Consider the following 23,244-nt stretch of genomic DNA (forward strand, 5'->3'; position numbering starts at 1 on the left):
ATCAGATATGGGTTATACGTGTACAATAATGGAAAACATTACCATATTAGTCATTTTGGACAAGAAAACTTGAATAAAAGGAAAAATAGCATGTTTCAGTATGTGTTACATCAATATCAGTTCTTTCTTTCTTTCTTTCTTTCTTTCTTTCTTTCTTTCTTTCTTTCTTTCTTTCTTTCTTTCTTTCTTTCTTCCTTTCTTTCTTTCTTTCTTTCTTTCTTTTCTTTCTTTCCTTCCTTCCTTCCTTCCTTCCTTCCTTCCTTCCTTCCTTCCTTCCTTCCTTCCTTCCTTCCTTCCTTCCTTCCTTCCTTCCTTCCTTCCTTCCTTCCTTCTTTCTTTCTTTCTTTCTTTCTTTCCTTCCTTCCTTCCTTCCTTCCTTCCTTCCTTTTTCTTTCTTTCTTTCTTTCTGCTGGGCAATGAGGGTTAAGTAACTTGCCCAAAATCACACAGCTAGTAAGTGTCAAGTATCTGTGGCTGGATTTGAACTCAGGTCCTCCTGAATCCAGGGCTGGTGCTGCCCTCATATCAGCTCTTTCTTTGGAGGTGTATAGTATGCTTCATCAATTGTCCTTTGGGATTGTCTTGGATCATTGTATTGCTGAGAATAGTTAAGTCATTCATAGTTCTTCATCAAACAATATTGCTCTCTCTGTGCACAACGTTCTCTTGGTTCTGCTCACTTCATTATACATCAGTTCATACAAGTCTTTCCAGGCCTTTCTGAAATCATCCTGCTTGTCATTTCTTATAGCACAATAATATTTCATCACCATCACCATCCCCAATTGATGGGCATTCCTTTGATTTCCAATTCTTTGCCACCACAAAAAGAGCTACTATAAATAGTTTTGTACAAATAGGTCTTTTTCTCTTTTGGGGGATATCTTTGGGACATAAACCTAGCAGTGGTATTGCTGTGATCCTATAATCTCATCAACGATTCACTTTAAAAAAAAAAATCACAATTTCTCTACTTTAAATAGAAAAGCAGTAACTGTATCTTTTAAAAATCAAAATAATATTTTAAGGTAGGTTTCCTTTTCTAAAGACTCCATCAATTTTTGGAGGTGAAGGGAAGACCATATGAAAGCAAAACAGGTGACATAGACATTTTCCATGGGAAAGGAATAACTGAAAAGTCTCTCCAACATCAGTAACTTGTTATTTTTCATGCTTTGTCAAAATTTGTCCACCAACTAAACAATGCTGTTCTTTCTACTCCTAAGTGCTACTATAAATTATATTTTTGACCTTTCTCTGTCTTTGATTTCCTAGATCTGGGACTATCTACATTAAGATGAAAGAAATTTGGAGGATTAACCAGTAACTAACATTACTACCTAAGTACCACCACTTCGACTTGCTCAGTATCTATTTACATTTTAATAAATTCTCATTCAATTTTCCTCTTATTTGATCATATATAGTATGGACTCTTATTTTTTCTAGTTTTGCTCCCCCCCTTTTGCATAAAGGCCTTTCCAGATTTCTTTGTCTGCCTCATAATTTTTAGTCTTAATGGCACCATAGGATTCTATTACATTAATATACTGCAATTTACGTAACCATTCTTCTATTGTTGGGCATTTAAATTGCTTCCAGTTTTTTGCAGTTAGTGAGAATGCTGCTAGGAAAATCTTTGAACAGATGGTTCTTTTTGGGTTGTCTTTGATTTTGACAAAATAAAACAATGGAATTATTAAGAAAGTTAATACAGTTAACTTACCAATATCCACAGAATCCTACTTGAAGGTAAAGAATGAATCAGGCCAATGACCTCCCAAGATCCCTTTCTTTCTTGTTGTTCTGTGATCCGTTTAAACCAACCATATGTAGATGCAGTGTGGAAAAGTGTTAGATTTGGAATCATAGGATCTGAGTGCAAATCCTAGCTCTTCACATATCGCCAGCAGACAGAGAAGTGGTACATTGGACCAGAGTACTGGAATTAGAATTGGGAAGATCTGAGTTCAAATCCCGCCTCAGATAGTTATTAGCTGTGTGACTCTGGGCAAGTCAATTCTCCTTTCTCATTCTCAGTTTCCTCATACAGTAATGATAATGAGAACAATAATAGCTATCACTTTATACAATGCCTTCTATGTGCCAGGCATTGTGCCAAGCATTTTGGAATAGATGATAACCATGAAGGTCACTTCCACCAATAACCCTATAAACAGAGTAGTCTAGTGGAAAAAGAACCAGACCAGAAGTCAGGAAACCTGGACTCCAACCCAGCTTCATGAACCCCAACCCTCTGTGTGACCTCAGGAAAATAAACTAACCTCTCTGGGTCTCCATGTTCCCATCCAGAGAATGAGAATACTTGTACCCTGGACTAAAGAGTCAGAGGAGTTCAGAGTTAGAAGAGACTTTAGAGTTCATCTAGTGCAATTCAGACATGATAAGTGGTCTTCTAGTCAGTCAGTCAGTCAGTCAGTTAACAAATATTTATCAAATGATTACTGTGTGCCAGCAACAAAACTAAGTGCAGGGGATACAAAGAAAAGGAAAAAGCAATTTCTGTTTTCTCGCACCTCCCAGTCTAATGGGGAAGATTACAGGCAAGCAACTATGAACAAACAAGAGTTATACAAAATAAGTTGGAGGTGATCACAAAGGAATGAATGCATTAGCATTAAGGGGGATCAGGAAAGGCTTCTTTCAGAAGGTGAGATTTTAGCTGGGACTTGAAGAAAGCCAGGAGACAAAGATGAAGAGGAAGAGCGTTCTAGGCATGGGGACAGATAGTCAGTGAAAATGGCCAGAGTTCATATCTCTTGGTGTTGTTGAGTACTGGACTTGGGAGTCAGGGAGACTTAGTTCAAATCCTACTTATATCCTTATTATCTGTGTGACCCTTGGCAAGCTGCTTAATTCTCAGTTTTGTTATCTGTAGAATGGGGATAATAATAGTACCTACCTCATGGGATTGTTGTGAGGGTCAAATGAGATGTAAATGTAATATAAGATGTTTTGCCCACAATGAAGTATTATATAAGTGTGTGTTGTTATTATGATAATATTATTAACATCTTGAAGTTCCTTCTATGGGCCAGGCCCTGGAGACATGCATGGAAAGTCATTGCAACCACATAAAGACCAACCACAAATCCAAAGGACTCAAGATGAAAGGCACTATTCACCTCTAGATAGAGAGCTGCATCAGAGTACACACTGAAGCATATTTTCTTTTCTTTTTGAGACATAGTGAATGCGGGAATTCATTTTGCTTGATTACACATATTGGTATCCATGTTGTTTCTCTTGTCTTCTCAGAGGGTGGGGGTGGGGAGACAATTTGGAACTGAAAATAAAATAAAATTGAACTAAAAAAAAAAAAAAAGAAACCACATATAGGTGTCCCTCAAGTGATTTGAATCCAGCTTGATTCTGAACCAAGCACTGAATTGTTCCAGTTTTTGTTAAAAGCATTTATAGGGAGACAGAGGCTTGTCACCTGTCAAATGCCTCACTGAAGCAAGTAGGTTTTGCAGTTGGACTTTGTTGGAAAACAAGCCTCCATCTCTTTGTATATGTGAAGTTCTAATCTCTTACTGGGGCAAAAATAGAAAAAAAAATCCCTACCCTCCAGGAGCTTACATTCTATTGGAAGAGATAATATATGTACAAATATATTCATGTATATGTGGATATATAACATGTACAAAATACATGCAAATTGAGTTTTTTGGTCCTACCAGGAAAGGCTTCTGGTAGGAGGTGTTGTTTGAGCTGGGCTTTGAAAGGAACTAAGGCTTCTAAGGGACAGGCTTGAGGAGAGGAGTGCATTCCAAGCATAGTGCAAAGGCTTTTGGGTAGCTGCAGGTACTAGGAAGCCCATTCCCCAAAATCAAGTGCAGATCTGCCTCTTTGTATCCCCCCCAGCCACTGCCCCCACCCGTGTTCTCTCAGGCAAAAGCTGGGGTGTTTTTTTGGTTCTGTTTTTGTTTTTGCAGCAGGCACTGAGAACCACTTATCACCTCCCAGGATTGTCCTGCAGATCAACTGAGAGAATGGATGTGATGATGTTTTGAAAAGTTAAGCAAATGTAGGGGCAGCTAGGTAGTGCTGTGGATAGAGTGCCAGCTTGAAGTCGGAAAGTTTTCTTCCTGAGTTCAAATCTGGCCTCAGACACTTACTAGCTGTGTGACCCTGGGCAAGTCACTTAACCCTCATTGCCCCTAAAAAATAAAGTAAGGAAGCAAGTGTACTGTGCCTGCTTCCAGGAAGAAGCACCTTCATTTCATCCTGGCCATTATGTATTGTCCTGATGGGTCACTACAGATTGAAAATGCTATTCATGTAAATCAGTTTATCAATGGGGGGGGTCGACAATGAGAGTTAAGTGACTTGCCCAGGGTCACACAGCTAGTAAGTGTCAAGTGTCTGAGGCTGGATTTGAACTCAGGTCCTCCTGACTCCAGGGCTGGTGCTCTATCTACTGTGCCACCTAGTTGCCCCCTCAACATTTTATTTTGATAGTTATTTGTGGGGTTTCACATACAAACACAGATTCCATTGACACGTGGTTTCTTCTTCAGATTGTGCAATCCGAGGCTCTCCCAGAGCACTCAAGTAACACTCTTTCCCTCTTCTCCTTACCCTCCCCCTGCCCCTCCCCAAGCCCTTCTCCTTCTTGGCAGGGATTGGGAAATCTTAATTGAAACAGCTGGTGCCAAGTGTTGTGGACAGAGCTTGCTGACGGATAAACATTATTGTTCAGGTTCAAATTCCAGGAAACATAACAATTCAGGCAAGCAGCACTGAGATTGAGAAAAGCCCTGGGAGAGAGAGACAAGGAAGTCCCTTTGATTGATGAGGGATTAGCAAGGTACTGGTCCTTGCTAGGAGTGAAGGTGAGAAGGACACGCATGGGAGTGAGAGGTACAGAGATCAGAGAGAGGCAAAGGCCTGTCAAGGATTCCAACGAATGGAAACAGAACCCAGAGGCTTAGAACCTCATCCCTGGACACCGACCAGAGTAGCACTGGGTGAGCTTTGGGGTCAGATGTTTCCCTGAGATGGGTGCGGAAAGGACCAGTGACTTGCTCAGATTAGCCAAGAAATGGGGGCAAACCTGTTTGTAGACCTGAATGCTAATTCTGAATTCTTCACCCAAATTGCCTTGGCCTTAGGGTATCTCTAGAATTGGAAAGCATGACCCCAGAGGCCCGAGGTTAAGTCTGTGTGCAGTTCTTCCAAGAAGTCAGAAAGAAGAAAGTTGTCTTCTTCTTGAAGGCTCATTTTTCATTTCAGCTGATAAAAGGGGGAGTTGTATCCTAACTTTGGGGAAGCAAGCTAAAGGCTAAATCCTCTTTTGGGGTGAGCAATTTATCTTTTTGTGAAAGCAGGGACCACAGTGGGAACAGGACGTGCATAGACGAGCTGATGCTCTTTCATGCTTTTATATGAAAAAAAAACCAACAACTATAAGACAGAAGACAGTCTGGAACAATACCCCTGATTGAACTTGGCCTACCAGGCAGGGGCTGCTGTTCTGATTACATAGGGTCACCATCTTCAGACAATTAAATTAGCTGTAGGTAATTGCCTGCTTGCAGGCAAGGCTCTGTGGCTTAGTACGGAAGCACTCTGTTTGTATGTCTTTCTCTGCAAACAATCGCATCCCCATTTCAGGGCATGATCTCAGCAGTCTTGGAAAAAAGGGAACACTGTTTAGTGATAAATAGATGCAGCACTAAGTTGCCTTGGTGAAGAGGAAGAGTTCACTTACAGAGGCTGGCTCTGGAAACTGTTTGTAAGGTCTCTGATTATGTATGCCCAGAGGGAGAAAAAAAAAAATCAGTGGAAATCAGTGGTCCCCTTTCAAACCTGGTTCATGTGATACATGTATATCCAAGGATAGAGAATACACCTCCAGATCCCCTGTGAAAGTCAAAGGAGAGCTGGACTCTCCCTAGACTTGACAGTAGCAAGAGTTCAGTTTCCTGCATACCAGGACTTAGCCAGTATGTTTTTCCTCCTGCTGGATTCTAACAGGGCAGCACATGAAACAAGTGGCATTATTTTTGTGTGCCCTGCAGGGAAGCTGTTGGTTGGAAATCCAAGTGTAGTGGGGTTTTTTTCTGGGAATTTTTTTTTTTAGAAAGAAAGGAAGAGGGGCAGCTAGGTGGCACAATGGATAAAGCACTGGCCCTGGATTCAGGAGGATCTGAGTTCAAATCCAGCCTCAGACACTTGACACTTACTAGCTGTGTGACCCTGGGCAAGCCACTTAACCCCAATTGCCTCACCAAAAAAAAAAAAAAAAAGGAAAATAAAAGAAAGGAAGGAAGAAGAATCAAGGAAGGAAGAATTAAGAAAGAAGGAATTGAGAAAGGAGGAGAGAAGGAAAGATAGAAGGAGGAAAAAAGAAAGAAGAAAATTAAGAAAGGAAGAAAATAAAGAAATTAAGAAAGGAAGGAAGATTCTAGGTTTAAAACTATGCTAATAAATAACCTTAAGGTCCTAGTAGCAGTAAACATTTGAAAAAAAGAAAAGGCTGTTGTTTAAGCCCTGGAGTTAAATGTCTGTTGTGTTCTAGGAATCAGGGGAAAGAAAATAAAGAAAAACTGTGGGGGAAAAAAATCATTTTTTAAAAACACATGGAAAATAGGCATGCGATGTATTTTGTACTACACCATCCAGTTTGACTTTTGCTTTACTATTCTGGTTTCTTTTCTATCCCCACCTCCAAGTTTCTTGCTTACTGGCACAGGGCCGATTTCTGGGATAATTTAATGATATGCTATCTTTTTGTCTGCCTAAGGGTCCTTCACTTGAAAGGTGACAGTGAACCAGAAATCATAGAGGAAACACATGGTCTGGCTCTAAGTAATAATACATCACTAAAGTGCTGCTCTTATTGAAAGCTTACCTAGGCTAACCTGAGTGGCATGGGGTATAATGCATAGAAAGTCAGTCTTGGAGGGAAGAAGACCGAGGTTCATGCTCTACCTCTGACACACACAGCTTTGTGATCCCAGGCAAGTCATTTAGTCTCAGTGCTCTAGGTCTAGACAACTTTCTAAGACTATAAATTGCAGAGAAGGTACCAATCTGTATTGGTGGAGGGAGTTTCCTCCCTTGGGAGTTCCTTATACCAATGAAATCATAGTGTTAGTACCTATCCACATAGATGGTGACCAGACATTCCCTATATTGATGAGATCACAGGCCCAGTGTTTATTCATATATGCATATGCACACACCTTCTAAACTCATCACAGGAAGGCCGCCAGAGATGTTCCGTAGATCTTTTATGGAGGAGTTATGAAAAGAAATGGAGACACATAACAGTATAAAAAGTACTTGATGTGTTGCAATCCACTCTGATGAGATCATAGATTTGTTGACAAATTTTTCACAAACTTTGCCAGACTCTGATATATATATATATATATATCTCCCTTTCTTCCCCTTTACTGTGGCTTTTAGCTGGGTCATCATGGGTGATTTTTGGTGGAAAGAATTACCAGAGTAGGAGTCAAGAGACCTGGATTCTGGTCCTGAATTTGCCACTGACTTGCTCTATGAGCTTGGTCATCTTCCCTCCCCGCACCCCCCGCCAGTTTCCCCAAACTGTAGAATGGAGTTCTTTGATGTTTATTGAAGGAAAATTTGAATTAAGTTTTGCAGGATGGCACATCTAATAGAGGAGATAGAATTTTGAGCTATTGCTTTCTATTAACACCCATGTCTCACAATTCATAGAAAATGGAAGCAGACATTAGTCATTCTATGGGACACTGAGCTTCATGGTTCAGTGGTGTGTAATTTAAAATTCTAAATGTGGGGGGCAGCTAGGTGGCGCAGTGGATAAAGCACCGGCCCTGGATTCAGGAGTACCTGAGTTCAAATCCAGCCTCAGACACTTGACACTTACTAGCTGTGTGACTCTGAGCAAGTCACTTAACCCCCATTGCCCTGTAAAAAACAAAAGAAACCCGAACAACAACAACAACAAAAAAGAAAAAGAAAAAAAAAACACAAAAAAATTCTAAATGTGGGTTCTAATCCGTTCCCCCCAGTTTTGGGGGGAAACTGACTAAAATCACTGATAAACGAGTTTAGAATTTTTTTAAGGGTTTATTGAAAGATAGTAAAAGAAAAGAAAGATTGAGAAGAGATTTCTTATAACCTGGCAATCCTAGCCTTCCTAATCTCTCACTTGGGAAGTTCCGTGTCACCATGCTGATGTCTCCTAGCCAAGGAGGAGGCTCAGTTCTATCAGCCTCTGCCTCCTCCTTCATGTCCTCCTCCCAGAAATGGGAGGCTCCTCAAGTTGATTGGCTGGTAGCTTTGATAGCACCCGAGCAAATGTCACTTCCTGACCAAGGACTTTGACTGCATGGCTTGCCCTCAGAGGCCTTCTCCTCATGGCGGAGCTTTTCTACAGTAAAGTCTCCAGCAGGTGGCATCATTCCTATCCTTACAGTAGATAAAGAGTGTGGGGGCTGGAGTCTGGAGGACCTGAGTTCAAACTTGAACTCAGATCACTTAACCCTGTTTGACTAAGATTTCTATCTATAAAATGACCTGGAGAAGGAAATGGCAAACCACTCCAGTATTTTTGCAAGAAAGCCCCAAATGGGGTCATGGAGAGTTGGACACGACACGACTGAACAACAACTATTAAGTCATTCTAGAAAGGGCAAAGAGGACAGAAGAGAGTCTGTGTATAATCAGCTCTGTGATTTCCCTTAGGGGGAAGTAGCCATTGGTCCCATTGAGAGAATGAACAGAGAGGGACCACACCAAAGCCTTTGAGAAGGGAGAAATAATGGAGTAGGACAGAAATGTGGGAAAGGCAAGGGAGGGATGAGAAGAGTATAACTGGGGAAGGGAATGAAGGCAAAACTGGACCAATGTGTGTGTGTGTTGGGGGGTGGTTGGAGGTGGGGGTGGAATTTGAGGGAGAGGGAGAGGGAGAGGGAGAGAAAAAATCAGGAAGTACCTGACGTAAAGAATCTTGTACTGGGAGTTAGGTTGTCTCATTAAATAGCTTTGTGAGTCCAGGAAATTGACTAATTTTTTGGGCCTCAGTCTCCTCCTCTGTAATGAGAAAGTTGGACTAGATCAAGAATTCTTAACCTGGTGTCATGGACTTGAGGGATGGGGAGTGAATGGATAGATTTCCAAGGGACCATGAACTTGGCGAAAAAAATTACATCTTTATTTTCACTAACCTTTGGTTTCTTTCCTTTGTAACCCTTATGGATTTTATGCATTTATAAACATGATTCTGAGAAGGGCTTTTCCAGACTGGAGAGGGGGCCATGACCAAAAAAAAGGTTCAAAACCTCTGGATTAGACGATTTCTGAGGTTCCTTCCAACTTTGAGAGTTTGTGAATCAGAGGCTGGAGAGGCTAAAAGGGTCTTCGGCGAACTAGATAGAGGGACAGAGGGACAGCGGGGAGGCCAGGGCTTGTGAGTAGGGCTAGGGAGCCTTCAGCCACAAGAGGAAGGGGCTGGGCAGGGAAGGGAAAGGGGCGGAGAGCGAGACTAGGCGGGACGGGACGGGACGGGACGGGACGGGACGCGAAAGGACGGGACGGAGCTGCAGTTCTCCAGGAGCCAGGCCAGGAGGCGGGGAGAAGCCGGAAGCCTCTCTACTGCCCTGCCCGCCCCGGTCAGCTCAGACCCGCCCCCTCGATTGCCCCGGCTAGTTCAGACCTCCCGGCTCGGCCCGGCTCAGCAGGCGGTGGTAAGTGCGGGGCTCCTTGAACCAAGACCCCCGGGGGGTTTGATGGTGGGGTTCACAGAGCTGGGGAGGAGGACAGGAAACTCGTCTTGGTGATTTTCGAGGCACGAAATGGGTATTCGGGGAGGGTCGGAGAGTGTGAGTGGCCGCCTTCAGGCTGGTCCTGAACTGAAGCCGGGACCGTGAGGAGGGGGGCCCCGGGCTCCCGCGGGGCTCAGGCTGGGCCCCGGCCCCGCCGCCTCCTTTCTTTACTCGGCACCTTCTCCCGGGCTGTCTCCTCCAGGATCTGGTTACCGGGAGTTGGCTCCGTGTTGGGGTCGGGTTTCGTTTTTTTTTTTTTAAATCTGTGAGACCTCGGGGCGTACCCCGGTGGTTCCCCCCCCCCCCCCGCCGTGTTCTGCTTTCAGACGTGCTTAGGGCCAAGGACTCTAAGTCCCCGGGTGGGCAGAATTTGAAGCGAGTCCTTCCTCCCACGCTGGCTTAGTTAAAGAAGGCAGAGGCACCTTCCCTCCTCCCAGGGCAGTCCTTCGGGGCCGGCTAAAGGGAAGAGGAAAACTCAACCCTCACCTCCCCCAGGATTTCAGGCGATTCGTGGTGACCTGCCCCTGGGCAGCCTCAGCTGGTGAGGGAGTTTGCCGTTCCCTAGGGTTTTTGGTTGTGCTGGCCAAAGAGGAAGTTCGGACCGGCTTAAATGCCAACAGGTTGGTGCCGCGTTGGACCACTCCGTTTTGGATCTGATGGAGAGCAGCCAAAGGGAGGGAGGGAGCTTGCCTCTAGAATGCGGACCTACCTCTCCCCCGAACCCAACCCTCTGCTCCCGCCCCAGGCGGGTGCGATTCGGTCTGGGAAACGGAAAGGAAAGGGTGTAGCAGTTTTGAACTGATCCGGATGGGGTACTAGATGGGTAACTGAGGGAACAGCCTGTTATTGGCTGGGGAGTGAGGAGCTGGAGTTGGGGTGTAGCAGATGACCAGTGGTGGGGGCAGGATGAAAGTTGTGGCCGAGATTGGTAGAGCACTTATTGTTGCTTTCCATAGTGATTGGGACAGACTATTTGCAAAGGCATGTAAAGTCACTGGTCCAGTTTGCAATAACTGGAGGAGGTTTCTATTTTTATTTCCCAGGGGAGTCCAATGATTTGAGTGAGGTCAGAGACTTGGAGGCAGAGCCAAAAGGAAAACTCGAGCTATGCGTTTAAAGTCAGAAAAAAAACCCTAAAACAAACAAACAAACAAAAAAAACCCTACTGTGGCAGCCCTGTTAGGAAACAGTTTGTGAAGACTTTAATACAGGCGGTTGCCACACACTGCTCATTCCCCACTTAGTCATTCATCTATGAGGAGGACCAAGACAGAGATTCACTTTTCTTCAAAAGATGAACACATTACTACTTCCCTTCATTTGAAGCTCGAATCAGGAAGACCTGACTTCAAATATAGCCTTAGATACTCCCTAACTGTGTGACCCTAGGCAAGTCACTTAACCACTCTCTGCCTCAGTTTCCTCGTCTGTAAAATGAGGCTAATAATAGCACCTACCTCCCAGGGTTTTTGTGAGGATCAGATGAGATAATATTTGTAAAGTGCTTTGCAAACCTTAAGGTCTATAAAAATTGCTATTATTATTATTATAATAATATTACTAAATATATAGATCCTAGCTCCTGAGGTGAGAAGTTGGAAGTACTCACACTCCTGAAATAAAAGCATATTGAAGATCTGGTTACTAGTACATTCACCTTAGTTATTGACTTTTCATCCCCTTAAAGGTTCCCTGTTTCCCTATCTAGACTAAAATGTTAATTTGTTATATTATAATCTAGAGCAAGTGGCATGCCCCTGTCTCCAAGCCTGTGTGATCCTGGGCAAATAACTTAACCTCTCTGTGCTCAGCTCTGTGCTCTGTGACCAGCATTGTCAGACAAGTTTTCTCAGCAGGGAATTCCCTACATCAGTGAAAGCACAGGTCCAGTCTCTAATACCTTTATCAAGGAAAATGGAAAAGAAGCAAACACTTATTAAGCACCTATTATATGCCAGGCACTGTACTAAACACTACAGATACTATCCCATTATAACATAATGATTTCTTATAGACCTGGGATTTTTTTCTCTGGTGTCCAAGAACTTAAAAAATTTTGATGAGTTTTCATTATTGATTTCCTTTGTACTCCTGTATATTTCATTTTATGCATTTAAATACATTCTGAGAAGGGTTCCATACTTCCACTTTAACCAGATTGCCAAAGGTGTCCATGACATATACAAAAAAGTTTAAAAACTCCTGATTTAGAATGTCTGGTCAAATGGAATTTATAAGAATTAGACATTGGGAAACTTACCCGAAAGGGATCCAGGTTCATTGTAAAAATAATTGTGCAAATATGTTAGTTTTGGTCTTAGTTTAAAACGACAACTATTTCTCATTAGCTCTGTACTGAAGTTGGTTTTCTTTTAGGCTGTAGGGTTATATTATACTTTGCCACTGCATGTTTTTTTTTTAATGGGATTGAGTTCATTTACTTTTTAAAATGATTATTGGGAAATTCAAGGTTCCTTGAAGTTAACTGTCTAGGTCTTCTAAAGTTGGTGGTTTCTTTGCAAAAATGTGGCCAGGAAGATTCTGCTGCTAAACTTCATAAGTAGATAGATTTCATTCAGGGTAGTAGAGTTTATGTTCTTTCACTTGAAACTTGAAACTAAAGTTTTGCCTGAATTATATCAACTGTAAAAATCCCCTGAGACACGTTACTGAAAAGTAATGGCTTGCTTTAGATTGTGGTAAGACTACTTCATCTTCTGTAGTCCCTGCCTCCCACCCCCTACCGCACAAACCCTCCTCAACTTGTGCCAAGTTACTTTTCTTGAGAGTTGGCAGTTTAAAAATATTATTTCCTAGGCACGCATAATTAGTAAAACACTGACTCTATTGGGATGGAAGATGGCAACAAAGTTACAATTAATAGATTAAATCCAAACATTTAAAATAAATATTAAGTTTTCTTTTTATTATATGGCTTCAATTTCCTAGCCCTGCGATTGTTGGACAAATTACCCAACTATTGTGGGACTCAGTTTCCTTATCTGTAAAATTAGGGAGGTCATAAACATTTATATAACTCCTACTATGTGCCAGAAATTATCTTAAGTTTTGGTACATGCTAGTCTTCTTCCCATTTTACAGTTGAGGAAACTGAGGCACATAGAAATTAAATGACTTCCCACTGAAGCTCTGGTTTTCCTGACTCCAGGATCAGTACACGTGTGCTGGCCACTTTGCCAACAGCTGTCTTTGGGGGATTTATAGGATTTAAAGTTGGTAGTTGAGAGGCTGGATGTGTGGTTGCTCAGGTTGGAAGTTGTGCTATAGATAGGGTGGCATATTGAAGAGGGGTCCAGGTACCTGATATAAATCCTGTCTCTTGACTTGTCCTGATTGATGAAGAATTCCCCACTTTGCTGGAGCTGCAGGCATGGGATTTTTTGTTTTTGTTTTGTTTGTTTTTTGCAGGGCAGTGAGGGTTAAGTGACTTGCCCAGGGTCACACAGCTAGTAAGTGTCAAGTGTCTGAGGCTGGATTTGAACTCAGGTCCTCCTGAATCCAGGGCCTGTGCTTTATCCACTGTGCCACCTAGCTGCCCCCAGGCATGGGATTTGATGGATGGGTAGAAAGTTTGCCTGCCCTCCCTCTTTCCCTCTCTTGCTCTACCCTCTTCCCCATGTCAGAGAGGGCTGAAATTTCCCAAAGCTGTGTGCTTGGGCACCACCAGAATCAATAACCAATGAACATCCTTGAGACACAGCCAAATCACCTTCAGGCCTTGAGTATTCTTGGGTTTCCTATATTGGCAATTTAGAATGTGGATCATGAGTATAAGAGGTGAGGAGGGATGTAGGAAAGAGGTTTGGGAGGATTTGATGAGTTGAACTTGGGAGTCAGAAGACTTGTATTCCAATTCTAGCTCTCACACTATCCAATGGAGGTTCAGATTGGTTAAGCCAAAAGTAGTATAGGAACTGCCTATATAATAAATAGCAGAGATAGGATTAACAGAATGTTTCAAACGTCATCTCAGGTGTCCACGGTACAGGAGGATTACATGTCTGATAGTTGGACCTGTAGGCGACCTAAGAGGAAGAAGTAAGTTATCTATGACCTGGCCAAGAATTTCCTTAAACATCTGCCCCAAGTGGTTGCTCATCCTTTGCTTAAAGGCCTATGAGGAGGAGCCAGTTACTTCCTAAGGCTACTCATTCAGTTTTTGGATCGGAGCCTACTAGCATTTATTAAGCACTGACAATGTGTCAGACACTGGACACTGTATTCAATTATGAGAATGCATATAGAAGCAGAAAGAAAGCTCCTACCCTCAAAGAATGCACATTCTAAATAGGGAGATAACACATAAGAGGAATTTGAAAAGGAGTGGGGACAAAGGTGCTCCCATGGTGAAGAAAGTCTGGACATTCAGGAGAGAAGCTGGGGGAATGAAGATGTGGGTGGTCCAATGTGGTGGCCTCTTTCCACAAAATAGCCTTTCATATACTGGATGATGATGGCCAACCTGTCTTTCCAGGTTGATCCCTTCATGAACTACTTGACACCCAGACCAGTCTCCTTTCTGTCTCCATGTCTTTGTATAGACCGTCCCCTATGTTTGGAACATAGGGACCAGTCTCCCTCCTCACTTGTGGTTTTTGGAATAAAATTCAGGATCTGGTTCATGGCCCCTTTTCTTGTCATCCTGATTTCAATGTTCTTTCCCACTTAAAATTATATTGTATTTCCTTTGTATATATTCTCCCCAATAGAAAGAGAAAGGAAGCTCCCTGAGGATAGGGACTGTTTTTTTTCTTTCCTTTCTGTTTTGTCTTGATAGTCCTAAGTGCCTTACATGCAGTAGGTGTTTAATAATGCTTCTTGCTAATATTGAAGTTGGAATTCAAATCCACTTCTTTCCTGACACCAAGCCCTAGGTGATTCCATTCATTAAACATTTCTTGACCACCTATCCTGTGATCTGTACTCACCTAGGTAGACCAGAGATATTAAAAGACATAAATTCCTTCCCTTGGGGAACTTAGAGTGTAATAGGAGAAAAAGGAAGAAGAGGCAGAAAGTGATATAATAGTTCAAATTATATGGAATGTTGAGAACAAAAATTAAGGGAGTATTTTCCTTGAGGTCAGCAGATGGATGAGTCTTGATCTGGGCTGATGAAACACATTTGTAAGGTGTTCCAGAAGAGGTAGAATCAAGATGGTGGAGTGAGAGGAAGCATTTTTGCCTAGTTCACCCAACACACCTTCACAACAAGCCAGAAAATGCATCACACCAAATTCTGATCAAGAAAACCGAGAAAAAGTCACAGTGAAAATGTTTTGCAAGAGAGCAGCATTAGCAAAAGTTAGAAACAAGCAAGATCATGGAACTTGAGAGAGTCAAGAGACCAATCTGCTTGAAAAAGATGAGCAAAGCCTGGTTTCCTTTTAAGTTTATTTCTGAGTAATTCAAAGTGCTTCTATTTTCTTATCCTTTCCTTTTTATCTTAAAATTAGTATGAATCAGTGCATCTTCATGAGTAGTATATAGAGCTTTTTTGGTCTGAGAGCTAGCATTTTGCTTCATTTCATTATGACAATAGAGTATTACCACTATAGTGACTGAAAAAGGTAATTTCTATACTTGTCCCAATAATAACAATTAAGAGATTTAGTACCATGTCTTCTGTGTAATACAAATAGCAAAAACAGGACAAGTGACTCTTTCTGATAGCTGTAAACCATCTTCCTGACTTTGAAATTTTGTACTTAAATATTTGGAGATGCTTGGAAAAGAGACCATTCAGCATAATGCTTGGCATATTAGACATGCTTAATACATATTTAAATCTGGGTAGTGAGGTGGCCCAGTGCATAGAGCAAATAGCTTGGAGTCAGAAAGACCTGAGTTTAAATTGGATCTATGACACTTACTGGCTGTGTGATCTTGGGTAAATCACTAAACCTTTTTCAGCTTCAATTTCCTCATTTCTAAGATGAAGATGTTGGTCTGTAAGGGTCCTTCCAGTTCTAAATCTTACAAACTAAATTGGCAGTGTCCAGTTTTTATTTCAAGTAGTTCCTAGTTTGCATGCTATCTTCTTGATACACTGAGGTAGAATATATATGCGCGCATGTGTGTATATGCATATGCATATGCATATGCACATACTTATTTTTGGAAGGAACAATAAGTTTGATTAAATTAATCTTTGGCTGAAGATTGTTTAAATGGAATGATTTAGATTCTGTAGGAATTAATTCCATGGGTAGAGAGTAAAGAAAAGAAAAAGGGTATTTATGGATTGGCTTTGGGAGAAATTTTATGACAATTCCTTGCTTCCGTGTCTAGCAGATGAAGAGTTAACTCCCTAAGCATTATAAATGTAATATCAGATTTGTAGGATACCTTGTTGTTTTCTTGAGCCTGTTTACTTTAGTACTTTTTTTAATGTAGCAGAAGCTTTACATACGTCTTTTCTCCAGTAGGAACAATTGTGGAAATATTTTTAGCCCCTTTGGTTTATAGAATACAAGCTAATTTTTTTTTTCAGAGCTGCCAAACCCCAAAGAACTTAGATTCTAAATGAATTTAGACTCAATATCATGGTTTCTTTATCCTCAACTGCTGAATTCAGTTGATTTGGTGCATACAAGTTGGGCAAGCAGAATGAGAAGTACTAAGAGTTGGAGGAGGAGGAGAAGGAGGAAGAGGAAGAAGGATGGCGAAATCCCGTTTGGAAAACTGAATTGTTTTTTAAACAACCCTGAGTTGTTGCCTGCTACCAAGTGCCATCTTGCTATATTCCATGTCCCGTTCTGGGGACAGAGGATACAAAGAAAAAAAAAATCCAACAATTCTTGCCTTCATTGAGCTTACATATATACTTATATCATGAGTAGTAGTCACATGAGTGATTTTTGTACATGTATATTTTTCACATGCACTTGAATATAGCATATGTGTCCATTCAGTGGTATTGAGTCAAAGAAATAAAGATAATGTTGGAGTGGATAGAGAGGTCACCTCAAGTTAGAAAGGCCTCAGTTTGAGTCCTGTTTTGGATATAAACAGGATTTGTTTATGTCTGCTATCTGTTGTAGTGAATAGAGTTCTGGACCTAGAGTCAAGAAGTCCTGAGCTTCAGATACTAGCTCTGAAACCCATGGCAAGTCACTTAAACTCTATTTTCCTTAATCTATTCATCTGTAAAACAGGAGCAATAATATTACCTACCGTCCAAGGGTTGTTGCGATGATCATATGAGATAATAATTGTAAAGTGCTTTGCAAAGCTTAAAAGCATTTATTCTTGGTGTTGTTGAGTCATTTCAGTTATGTTAGACTATTCATGACCTGATTTAGGGTTTTCTTGGCAAAGATAATGGAGTTATTTGCCATTTTCTTCTCCAATTCATTTTACAGATGAGGAAACTGAGGCAAACAAGGTTAAGTGACTTGCTCAGGGTCACACAGTTAGTAAATGCCAGAGACCAGATTTGAACTCATGAAGATGAATCTTCCTGATTCCAAACCTAGAGCTCTATCCACCTAGCTGCCCTATGTAAATGTGAGCTATTGCTATTATTATTATTTGTGACCCTGGGAAAAAATCTTTCAACCTTTCAGTGCTTCTAGGCAGTTCTCTAAGACTATGAAATGATATCCCTCACCAGGAGCTCTGTCTATTAATGAACTCCCAGGTGTAGTCTTTTCACACCACACATTTTTATGTGTATGACTTGCATGTGTATGTATATGCCTTTGTGTGGTTTATACCATGGTGATGCTAGTGGTGGTGGAAGACTGACTAAATAAATACAAGGACACTGCTCAACTGGCTAGGATAGATGCAGAGAGCCAGCTTGTTGGTGATGGTCTCCTAGCTGATTTTTTAGCTGAGGTTCCTATAGAACCATTTCCTTGGACCTCAGGGACACAGCCATGTTTGTTTCAGATGGAATTCAAGGCCTAGTGACTTCTCTGGAAGATCTGAGTTCAGATCTGGCCTCAGATTCTTGGTACCTGTGTGACCCTAGGAAGTCACTTGACCCTGTTTCCTTATCTGTAAAATGAACTAGAGAAGGAAAAGGCAAACCACTCCAGTACCTTTGCCAAGAAAACCCCAAATGGAGTCACAAAGAGTCAGACACGACCAAGACAAGTGAACAACAACTAAGGGAATCCTTGCTGAATGGATTCACTGGGCCATTTTGGAGCTCAGTTCTTAAAGTCCTCTTGGAAAGCTAACATGAACCAAATTGGTCTTTACTCATTTTTTTTGGGGGGGGGGTTTGGTTTTTTTAGTGAGGCAATTGGGGTTAAGTGACTTGCCCAGGGTCACACAGCTAGTAAGTATTAAGTGTCTGAGGCCGGATTTGAACTCAGTACTACTGACTCCAGGGCCAGTGCTCTATCCACTGCGCCACCTAGTCTCCCCTACTCATTTTTTGACAATAATTCTTGCCCTGCTCATGAAATGTCCTTATCAGGGCAGCAAGGGCCATTCATTTGAGTGTACTCCTAGAAATAACCCCTGGTAGGGACAAAACTGAATATTTGAATGTCACAAATGGAACAGTGAAAGAATTTGCATAGACTTGGTGTATCATTAACCCCTTTTGTTTACTTAACACAAAATTCAAATTGCTTTGGGAAGGGAAGGCAAGTATGAGTAGCCTGCCGCATATTACCTGCTGTGATGGAAAAGGAGGTAAACTGAGTCACAGAGTGAGAATAAGAAACAGACAACTTGAATATTAGACCAGTATATCTCAAATGTGTTTGTTTTTAAAGAAAAGCCGAACACTTAGGAGAAGGCCTTTAGCCAAGTGGACAGATACCCTGTGGACGATTTATGGAAAGGTATGGACAAGAATTATATAGGATGAGAAAGGTACAGATATGTTGTCCTCTGCACTGCTGAGATGAAATGATCCCTTTTGGAGAGGTAGCTCAGAGAGAAAATAACCTTTATTAAGCACCCACTTCATTCCAGGCACTGTGCTAAGTGCTTTTTACAAAGATTACCTCATTTAATCCTCACAACTACCCTGTGAGAGAGGTCTTATTATTACCACCCCCATTTTGCAGTTGAGAAAACTGAGGCTGGCCATGGTTAAGTGACTTGCACAGGATCACACAGCTAGTATATGTCGGAGGCCAGATTTGAACTTGGACTTTCCTGACTGCTGGGTCTGTTCACCTACCTCCCTTGCTGAAGTGAGCTGAAAGTTGCTTTTATAGCATCGATCACATACAGTTACAAAATATACGGTAAAATTTAATGCAGATGAAAATCATTGTTTTATAGACAGAAGAGTATCATTTTGTCAGTGTGAAGAAGATTGCACTGTCACATATGCTTGATGATATTGTTGGTTGATGGTGCTATTAATTTGGGTCATGGTACACTTTTCCAAAAGCTATTATTTCATATGGAAACAGTGATTTGTGGTACTGTGGTTTGATGAGAAATTGCCCTCTCTGATTTATCCAGGATATCTTTAGATACTCAATGGAGGTATTTTTCCATTACACAAATTGTTGTAGGTTATAGTTACTATGTATTAAAATCTAACATTTAGACAGTTGTAACTTGATCTCTGATCCATGGGCAGTATCAGAGGACCCTTAATTTGGATTTTGGATTTTCTCAAATATTCCACTATGCATTTTGGCATTATTTTTACATAGTTATAATTGAAGAGGCAGTAGGGTAAATAGGATGCTTAAGAGATGGAAGTCAGATAAATTATTCTAGCCTTTCTAGCTAGATAAATTATTCTAGCTTTTCCCCCTATAGAGATGGATATAGGGCAATTCTCCTTGGCTTTTAACTTCCTTCCTGAGGATACTTGTTTTTTGTTTTTTTTGTTTTTTTTTGTGTGTGTGTGGGGGGGCAATTGGGGTTAAGTGACTTGCCCAGGGTCACACAACTAGTAAGTGTCAAGTGTCTGAGGTCGGATTTGAACTCAGGTCCTCCTGACTCCAGGGCCGGTGCTCTATCCACTGTGCTATCTACACACACTTTATCTTAACGTCACACAGGGAGCTGAGAGCTGGGATCTGAACAAAGGTCCTTTGATTCTGCATCCAGTAAGTCCTCTTTCCACAACATGACACTGCTGCCATACAGAAGTCACATGCCATTACAATGAGCCACCATTATAAAATCTCTGTATGACTAAAATTGCTAGGCAGGGCTCCCTCTGTTTCAGGATGAAGTCAATATAACAAAATCTCATTTCAGCCAGAGAATGTGAATAGTCTTTGAGTTCCTTGAATAGGAGCTGACTTTTAATATATGCAGTATTGAAGAAGTCTGAAAAACTGGGAAATAAAGCCTTATGAACACATTTTAAAGAGTATGGCAGGGGCAGCTAGGCGGTGCAGTAGATAAAGCACTGGCCCTGGAGTCAGGAGGACCTGAGTTCAAATCCGACCTCAGACACTTGACACTTACTAGCTGTGTGTCCCTGGGCAAGTCACTTAACCCTCATTGCCCTGCCAAAAAAAAAAAAAAAAGGTCCATTAGTAAAGAGTATGGCTAAGTAGTAGATTTTTGGGGGGGTTGGGAAAGAGAGCTTCACCTCATTTAGCCACAATGGTTTTCTAGACTTAATTTTCATCAAATATCTCTCTTTTTTTTTTTTGGTGAGGCAGTTGGGGTTAAGTGACTTGCCCAGGGTCACACAGCTAGTAAGTGTTAAGTGTTTGAGGTCGGATTTGAACTCAGGTCCTCCTGACTCCAGGGCTGGTGCTCTATCCACTGTGCCACCTAGCACCCCCCCACCCCCACCCCCACTTCATTCTTTTCAAGGGCTTTGTATTACAATCACTCCATTTCCTTAAGGAATTAAAACATACCTTATGAAACCTTAGAACTGGAAGGGACCCAAGAGATCATTTAGTTCAACCTCTTAATTAAAAATAAATTTTACACATCTTACTGATGGTTTTAAAAATCATTGCTGTCACTTTTCAATGACTTTACCCACTTTCTTCCACATTGAATTCACATAACAAGGAAGTGGTTGCAAAGTAAAACCAACCACACTGGCTATATATGTACCTCAGTCTACCTCTCTGAACAGGGGGACAGGATGCTTCACCTTCAGTCCTTTGAAGTCAGAATTGCTCAGAGTTCTGATGTATTTCAGTGTTGGTGTTATTTTTTCCTTTGCATCTTTTTTTTTTTTGTGGTCACTATAGATTATTCTGACTTGGCATATTTCATTCTTTTTTTTGTTGTTGTTTTTTTTTAATTTATTTTATTTTATTTTTGTGAGGCAATTGGGGTTAAGTGACTTGCCCAGAGTCACACAGCTAGTAAGTGTTAAGTGTCTGAGGCTGGATTTGAACCCAGGTACTCCTGACTCCAGGGCCGGTGCTCTATCCACTGCGCCACCTAGCTGCCCCGCATATTTCATTCTTTATCAGTTCATAAGAGTCCTCCCAGGTTTCTCAGAATTCTTTATTAGTCGTCATTTCTAACAGGGCAAATAATATACATTATAATGATATCTCAGTTGGATTGATCATTCCCAAAACGATGGCTACTCAATTTCCATTTTTTTCCCCTCTACCACAATGAATGCTGCTATAATTTATATTTTCATGTGGAGTTAGATCTTTCCTTGTCTTTGACTTCCTTTGCACACCTTCCATTTTAGAGATAAGGAAATTTCTGAAACAAATTTTCTATGACTCATTCCGTGACAAACTCATTAATAGCTTTGTGTTCTCATGTACTTCGTTGGTCAAGGATGTGACAATTAATTTCCTTTTTAGTTTCTCAAAATTGGTCTTTAAGGTTTAGGTTGGTGGTTAAAAGGCTACTTCATATCCTCTCCTGTGTCATGCATCCATGTACAGTGAGTGGTTAGTCTAGAGAACAACTATATACATAAATTGGCATGTATTTTGAAAGAATTAATAACATTTTCAATACATATTGCCATCAGGAACTTAAAATAATATGTATAACTCCAGGAATTAATATCCCAGACTCTAATTTTTGTGGGGGAGGAGGGGAAGGCAGAAAGGGAAAGGTTTTTTTTGTTTGTTTGTTTGGTTGGTTGGTGTTTTTGGGTGGGGCAATGAGGATTAAGTGACTTGCCCTGGGCCATACAGCTAGTAAGTGTTAAATGTCTGAGTTCTTATTAGAACTCAGGTCCTCCTGAATCCTGGGCTGGTACTTTATACATTTCGCCACCTAGCTGCCCCCAGGGAAAGTTTTTTAAACTTAAAAGCTAACATGCTTTCTCCTCTGAAAATCTCTGACATTTTTTCACCTCAGGGATCTTTGAATCTGCTTCTCCTTCTCCTTCCTCTTCTCTTTTCTTTTCCCTTTCTCCTTCTCCCCTTCTCCCCTTCCCCTTTCTTTTTTCCTCCTCCTCCTCTTTCTGTCCCCTTCCCCTTCTACTTTCCCTTCCCCCTCCTCCTTTTCCTTCCCTCTTCTCTTCCTTCTGCTCTCTCTCTCTCTCTCTCACACACACACACGCGCGCGCGCGCACACACACACACACACACACACACACACACACACACACACACACACACACATTTTACTTTAGCAGGAATTTATTTACAAAACTGCCATCCAAAGTATGATAGACATTTCATAAAAGTCTGAGGTATCAGCCTGATGTGATGGAAAAGATCTCTGGATTTGGAGTAAGAGTCAATGGGTTTCTAGTCCAGCATTGCTCACTTACTGTTTGGCCAAGTTGCTTGACTTTGTTAGGTCTTAATATCCTCATCTATAAAAATTTGGACCAGAAGGCCTCTGAAGGTCCTTTCAAGCTCTAAATTTATGATTTATGATATGATCTTTTGAGGTCATTACTATGTGTCAACAAACAGAAAAGTAGTCCCTGCCCTGGAGGAAACAATAAAAGTTATTTTGAGAAAGAAATTGTCTTATGAGACACTTAAAAAGCAATATAATATAATATATAACCAAGTGCTTGATTGCTTAGTGAAAACTTGAAGGGGGTAAGGAAATTAGATTGGATAAATCAAAGAGTAAGTAAGCAGTAGTGTTTACTACAATTTAGGACTAACCGCTTTGATCCTTCTATCTAAGTTGCTATATATAAATATTACTCACAATATATGCCAGCATTTTATTTGTTTTTTTTTTTAACTAAAAAAATCAATAAATGAATTTTGCTTTTGTTGTTGTTGCTCAGTCTTGTCACACTTCCTGACCCTATTTGGGGTTTTCTTGGCAAAGATACTGGAGTGGTTTGCCCTTTTCTTCTCCAGCTCATTTTACAGATGAGGAACTGAGGCAAACAGGGTTGAGTGACTTGCCCAGGGTCACATAGCTACTAAGTGGCCAGATTTGAAGTCAGGAAGATGTCATCCTGATTCCAAGTCCAGTGCTCTATCTACCATGGCACGTAGCTGCCCAATCCCATGTGCCCTTTGTGACGAAGAAAGCAAGTAAGCAAAAGCATGTAACCAACCCAGCCTGTCTGATAGTGTTC

At 41.3% G+C, this 23,244-nt stretch overlaps 1 protein-coding gene across 1 annotated transcript in view; it reads left to right on the top strand.

Moving 5' to 3' along the window:
- Nucleotides 1-9,546: 9,546 nt before the first annotated feature.
- Nucleotides 9,547-23,244, top strand: part of LITAF (lipopolysaccharide induced TNF factor) — a 42,177-nt gene continuing 28,479 nt past the window's right edge. Inside the window, exon 1 of the mRNA XM_043976876.1 lies at nucleotides 9,547-9,710. The gene's annotated coding sequence lies outside the window, so the exon portion shown is untranslated. The remainder of the gene's footprint in view (nucleotides 9,711-23,244) is intronic.

This window comes from Dromiciops gliroides, chromosome 1 (assembly GCF_019393635.1).
Source record: "Dromiciops gliroides isolate mDroGli1 chromosome 1, mDroGli1.pri, whole genome shotgun sequence".
NCBI classification, from domain to species: Eukaryota; Metazoa; Chordata; class Mammalia; order Microbiotheria; family Microbiotheriidae; genus Dromiciops; species Dromiciops gliroides.